The sequence below is a fragment of the Gossypium hirsutum genome, chromosome A10 (genome assembly GCF_007990345.1).
Source record: "Gossypium hirsutum isolate 1008001.06 chromosome A10, Gossypium_hirsutum_v2.1, whole genome shotgun sequence".
In the NCBI taxonomy this organism is placed as follows: domain Eukaryota; kingdom Viridiplantae; phylum Streptophyta; class Magnoliopsida; order Malvales; family Malvaceae; genus Gossypium; species Gossypium hirsutum.
In genome coordinates this window covers 24,919,844-24,927,092 of record NC_053433.1, presented here as the reverse complement: position 1 = coordinate 24,927,092, position 7,249 = coordinate 24,919,844, and the positions used below count along the sequence as shown (strand labels likewise).

The 7,249-nt window shown below is 33.7% G+C and overlaps 1 pseudogene; it reads left to right on the top strand.

The window, feature by feature from the left end:
- The first annotated feature begins 6,736 nt into the window (after positions 1 to 6,736).
- Positions 6,737 to 7,249, top strand: part of LOC121207965 (beta-amylase 1, chloroplastic-like) — a 2,491-nt pseudogene continuing 1,978 nt past the window's right edge.

Below are 7,249 nucleotides of genomic sequence, written 5' to 3'. Positions count from 1 at the left end.
ATGGTTGAATTTGAGAATGTATTAGCATGCTAAATATTAGGCAAGATAGTGCATATATGGAATTGACCATTTAGGTGATTTTTGGATGTGAAATTGCTATGAAATTGAATGGCCAATTGTGATGTTTATGAGTAATGTTGTTGTTGGTATGGAATTGTATGAATTGAACTTGGTTGTGGTTGTTTTGAATGCCTAATGAGGATATGGTCATATGCTATTTGGTATGTATAGGTTAAAACTAATTTGGGTGAGAAATAAAGCTTGGAAAATGACCTACTTTTGTTCACACAGGCAGAGACACGGGCGTGTGCCTCAGCCGTGTGTGACACGCGGCTAGGTGACATGGCCGTGTGTCCCCTGGTATTTATTTAAAAACTAAGTCAGTAGCTTTACACGGCCTAGAACATAAGCGTTTGACCTAGCCGTGTGGCATAAGTCAGTATACGCTCCAGTTTTCACACGGTCTAGCACACAGCCTATCACACGGACGTGTGAGGCCATTTTGAAGGGTACACGGGCTAGTCAAACGGGTGTGTGGTTGGCCGTGTAACCCAAGTTAGTGAGTTACACGAGGTAGGACACGGGCTGGAACACAACCATGTGACCCATTTTGAATGTCCACAGGGCCTGTGACATGGGCGTGTTTTTAGCCATGTGAGACACACAGTCAGGCCACACGGACGTGTGTCCCCTATACTTTGAAAATTTTTTATGTTTTTTCCAACATTTTCCTGAGTTCTCGGTTTAGTCCCGAACCACTTCTAATGCTTTTTTTGGCATCGAGGGCTCGTATTAGAGACTATATAATTGTATTTGAATGATATTTGTTTGGATATGAGAATTGTTTGGTTGTTTAATTGATAAGTCCGATAATGCTTTAAAACCCTATTCCAGAGATGGATACGGGTTAGGGTGTTACATGCAATGGTATATGGCCCGATGGCGCATTTATTTATATGGTGGACAACTTATGATAGTACCGGATCGCGACTACAAACATGGAATTCACACTATGGGGGAGTTCGACCCAGATGCCCGACCCAAAGGACCAACCTCTGAACACAAGCACTTCACCCGGAGGACTGATGTACTCTGTCACTTAGAAATTTTCCAAGTTTTGGGAATATAGTTCTGCATTCATTGACCTCGCCTTCTGAGTGTTCTCTTTCATGACATTCCTAACACCATCGACATGCACGTATCCTGCCTCCAACTATTTTGTTTGTCTCAACCTTATTTTTGGCACCAAGGTTTCCAGCCTGTAAAACATGGCTGAGAAAATTGATGAAATTGGCAAGTGACATGCATATGCTCGAGATGAAATTAACGGCCTCAAAGAGGTTGGTCACCATATGACCATATCGATACCCATCATCAAAACATTAAACCCATTGCCATGGCTTCATTCTACCCAACCGTTGTTTGAGAGAAGGATCGGACCTCACCATATCAGTCTCTAACCTTGCCAGCTTATGTCTGAATCGATATGGTTCCAGCTTGTACCCTATGTATTTATTTTGATAAAACACATTACCATCCCTTTTAGTAAATGGACTTGAAATATTTACATATACAAATTTAAATACGATATTTTTACCCATGCTCACGATTTGATTGCACTAGTTTTTGTTCTTATACTCCTTGTGGAAGTTGATAGCGATGTGGTGAATGCAGTAGATGGACCTCCATGAAACCTTGTATTGTCGAATAGCAGCAACAATCCAATCTGTCGGAAACAATGCAAATGTTGTTTTGCTTGACAACATGCCTCTACAAGTTCCTAATGAAAAATTCCCATGATTTGGAGTTCTTTGACTCCACGATGGAGAAAACTATTGGTAGTACATTTCGGTTACCGTTTTGTACAACCGTAATTAGAAGTATTTGCGTGTATTTTTCATAAAGCCACGTTCCATCAACCTGTACAAGGGGTTTGCAATGAGAGAAGGCCCTAACATATGGATCGAAAGTCCAGAACAATCGGCGAAAAACTCTTCTCGCCGGTTCCAGTTGTTCATTCGGGCCTCTGTAAGGAAACGTTTGTAAGTCCACGACAGTTCCTAGGATGTGCTCCATCGTCGTTAAATCCACTCTTAAAGTTTATTGTATGACTCATCCCAATCGTCGTACAATTGCTGCATGGCCATTTATTTTGCCCACCATGCTTTCCTGTATGACACTTTGTACTGCAATCAATGTCGACATAAGAATGGTTATGTTTTCTTTCACTAGTGGCATGATGCAAATACTTTTGGCATCCAATTTCCAGTGGTTTTAAGCCATATGTGCTACAGTGCATGTATGATGCCATTCTAATTTTCGTATTTGCCACTATTGAGTCATCTGTATAAATGCAGCCCGAACTCGCCAGCTACACCAATTGCTGGCTCTCCAACATTCCCCAACATATAATGTCAATGTAGACTTAGCGACCTTGTAATCAATCAACACCTTCATGTTGTGCTGTTTGATGGAAAACACACAGTCCGCCTTGTTCTCGAATCGTTGCCTAACGAACAATTCTTCCAATTGAGATTTTGATGTCAATCTGTGAGCAGTGACTATATCAGCGTACTCAGGGAAATCAGATGCATGCGTTGCATCTAGATCTACAATCAACATGTCGCCCTAGGGTCATTTCATAAAACAATGCCACGACTCGGGTTACTAAAAGAAGGGCATGAGCATCTTCAACCTCCTCTAGGCCTTCATCATCGATATCATTCGAAACCTTATCAATATTGGTGTCACTAAAATATTCAACGTCCTGATCAGAATCTTCACAATTATTGGTCCCTTCTCCAACATCTACCTCAATGCCTATCACCTCTGGATGTATTTGTAGACAAGGACCAATGACAAGGTTGTTATACAAACTCCCACCATAATTTGGATTTTCAGGCATCTGTGATGTCCCTCCGCAGTCTAATTGATCTGTCCATCCGACATTAAGATCAAAATCAAATATGCGATGTTGACTTATTGGACTAACATTTTCAACGGGTTCTAAGTCCGCTAACTCAGCAAATAACTCAACCTGTTAGGGGTTCTCACTCCTAGTCGACCACTATATTTCCATTATAGTATCCAAGTCATCATCATCTAACAGTTGCATCTCACAAAATTTCAGTGGATCTGTAGAGATTGAAAACTTGTAAAATAATCTGGACATCGCCCTTCGACAACATATAACTATTTTCGCACTGATCTTCATTTTCATTTCTTCCAGCTTCATAGTTTTATTGAATCGCAACCCTACTCTCTGTCGACCATGAAATACACAACCAACATCACCTTCTACAATTTCGCCACAAAAAAGAACGTACACCAAATACACCGAGTTATTCATCTTTACCAAAATTTTTGAGCTCTCCTACTAAACACAATAATTTCTTTTTCTTCTCTTCCAGCTCAATTGTTACAAAAAAAAAAACTCAACAATATCTATATATGTAGGACAAACTTTATGGCTCCACCAAAATAGAATATCATTTTTAAATTTTTTAGACTAAAAAAATAACATATTTAAAAAATACAGTACACTGGTGGCCCCATTCTATATGGCTTCACCAACTAAAAATTATTTTTAAAAAAACTAAAATAAAAAAATAACACATTTAAAAATATATTATACACAATATACTAGTGGCGCCATTCTATATGGCTCTACAAATAAAATATTATTTTTTTAAATTTTAAATTAAAAAACGCATTTAAAAAAACCCTAGTAATAAAATGGTGGCACCATTTAGAATGAGTCCACCAAAAAGAAAACATTTTTTATAGTTTTAAAATTTTAAAAAATGACACTGACACATACAAAAGTGGTGGCGCCAAACTCCATGGTTCCACCAAAAAAGGATTATTTTTTTTAAATCCCTTAATTTTTCAGAAATAACAATATTTCTCTAATATTTATATAGGCAGCGTCATTCTACATGACTCCATCAAAAAAATAAATTTTTTATTAGGTTTGCTGACGTGGCATGTTAGTGGTACCAAACTCTTTGACTTCACCAATTTTTATTATAAATTTCAATTCATTTACATGTATAATAAAAAAGTGTGTCATTTTTATAATTAATTAAAATTTAAAATTTATTTGTGAAAAAAAAAACCCTGTTTTTAATTGGGAATGTGGTAGAAGGTCTGGTTTGTTTGGTAAGGAACGTCTCGATAGGGCTTTCGTGAATATAGGCCGGACTCAACGCTTTCCTTATCACAAACTCTATAATCTTACAAGTGCTACTTGGATCATAATTGATGATAAGTGGTTTAAATTAATTTATTTAAGGATTTTACATAAAAATATTAAAAGATAAAAATATTATTATAAAAATATTTGTTATTTTAAAATGTCACTTACCATCATAGCAAGTGTGTAAGACCCTATTATTAACTAACTTACAAAATAATAATATTATTGGTTAGGATTTACAGACAGTCTTCTTAAAGCTATTCTCCACACCTTAACAGGAGGATAATTCTCTCCACTCGACCTCTCTCTTTATGTCTCTCCAAAATCATTTTTAATCACCCATTCTTAAACCGCGTATCAACTGTGATATAATACAAACCTAACTTATCAATCAAACCCAAAAACATCTTATCAATATTGTCTACCAAATTTAAAACTAGATACTAAAATTTATTTCATAATAAATATGTGGACCACATTAGTTTACTAAAATCTAATTTTTAGATTGAGTTTAGATAGACAATACGTTTATCTATGATTAATGTAAAAATAATAGTTACGATGAGATTAGATATTATAGCGATACTGTAACGTGAGACAAAAAATAAATTAAACTATCGCATTGCATCCCACCACCCATCCGAATCCACCCTTAGTTTTTGATTGAATTTGTTGATTTGAAAAAATTAAAATATATGTATAAAAATTTAATAGACAATAAATTAAGTTATTTTTATTTTATTCTATTTCATTAAAGATTGTATTATCTTTTATCAATCAATCTAATTATACTCAATATTTAATTTTAACTAATATATCAAACAAATTTTATAACTTAAATTCAACACTTAATTTTTTTAGTGTTTAGTTTTTCAATCTATCAAACATTGCCTAAATAATATATATTTCCATAAATTTTAAAAGAGGAAAAAAAACATGAAAACTATTATTTTTAATTTTTAAACTATTCGTTAGATGCATTCACGAGTCATCCGGGCTGGATTTAAATAGAATATTAGTAGACTTTATACTTGTACAAGCTCAGCCCAGCTTGAGTTGAAATATATGTTCAAAATTTTATCCAAATATCTCATATTTGCAAATGGTTGACCAAATCCATTTTAAGCTACTATATTTTTCAAACTTTTTAAAAAAATATTTATATCACTTTTTTAGTATATTTCATTTTCATTTTACAATCAATGTTTAGAGTTTATAGTTATCCCTCTTAAAAATATTATCTCCAATATTCAAACCTACATCTATTTAAACTTATTTTGGGCCTAATATTATTATCTAAACATTCTAAATTTCTCAGTGTACATCTGAGTTTGAATGAATAATCTAATCCTTAAACAAATCTACTATTCATAACTTCTAATCCTTAAACAAATTTACATTCAAACTCAAATATCTAAATTATTAAAATAACTGAGGTTCCAACGAGTTTTGTCAATATCCTTAATCCAATTTATATAATTAAAAAGATATAATGATTTTTTTGACTCTCCAATTTTCCAAAAAAAATAATTTTGACCCTCTATTTATTTTTCGTCTTTTAGTCCTTAAATTTATATTTTTTATCAAATCACCCAAAAATAGGTGGAAAAGTTAATATTTGTTAACTTTGCTAATGTGGCATACACGTGGATTGCCACGTGGATAACATGCCAATATTTAATTAATTTTTTTAAAAATTAAAACATAAAAAGAATTATATTTTTTATATTTTTAACCATTTAATTTTAGAAATAATTTTAAAATTTTTAAAAAGTTAATTTAATGCTGACATGTCATCCACATGGCAATCCAGGTGTATGCTACGTTAGCAAAGTTACAAATGTTAATTTTTCAATCTATTTTGAAATGACTTTATTTAAAAAAATACAAATTTAAAAGCTAAAACAAGGACATAACTAGGGGCTGGCAGGGGCCTTAACCCCCTAAAATGAAATTTTTTTTACTAAGGCCCTTTAAAATTTTAATTTAAATTAATAAAGACAAAATTGTAATTTAGTTCCCTAAAAATGATAACAATTTAATTTAATTTTTTAAAAATTATAAAGATATAAACTATTAAAATAATAAAATAATATTTTTATTATTGTAAAAATTATAATTTAATTTTACCCTTTTAAAAATTTTCTAGCTTGGTCTAAAAAAGGTGAAAAGTTAAATAAAAAGATAAAATGATAAAATGATTTTTTTTTTGTAATGTTAAAGGATGATTATGTGAATTAAAAAAATTTACACCGATATAAAAATTTAATTCTCAAATATTCTAAATTTTAATTACTATCTTATCTATGCTGTTTCCTACGCAGTTCAAATTTATGGGGTATAGGTCGTTTTCTCTTCACAAATCTTAAGGAAGAAGTTGGCAGCAGTCCCCATAATGTATCCAAGATTCAAGGGTGATCCGCACAAGAATCAAAAGTGAATCAGAGCCACCAATTCCCAATCATATGATATCGGGCCAGACCCTAAATTCGGTTTCTACCGTTGATTTATGCTGAATCACCCGATATTACGGACCCTATGTGTCTTAAACCAACAGAAGGTGGCATTATCTGCCGTCCTACCGCCCTTCAAAACCATCCACCTGTCCCCCTGCCTGCCCCTTGCGTGGACGTCTAAGAAGCCTTAGAAACAAAACACTAAATCTTCTTATCCTATGTCTTAAGCCGAAAGGATCAGACACGTGAATGTTCCCTTATAAACACGTGCCTCTATCTCATTCGCTATCCTATTTTTTAGTCCCTCACTCCAAAAAAACGCATTCACGACACTTATTTAATCTAACCGTCCATTCTCACGTGAGTCCAGCAATCGTAGCCATTGCCTCCTGGATCGCCTCTTCTTTAAATTTCGTTTCTATAAATACTTCGTCTCACAACACCTTCAAGCCTCAGCTCACATTCAAAGTCGGAAACATCCCCAACTGAATAAATTTACGCAAAACAAAAAGAAAAGGGTGTAAGATTCATTTCCTTTTTTCTCATCTCTGACAGGTAATCGGAAAGCCACAATTCGAAAATAGAATCGTTGAAT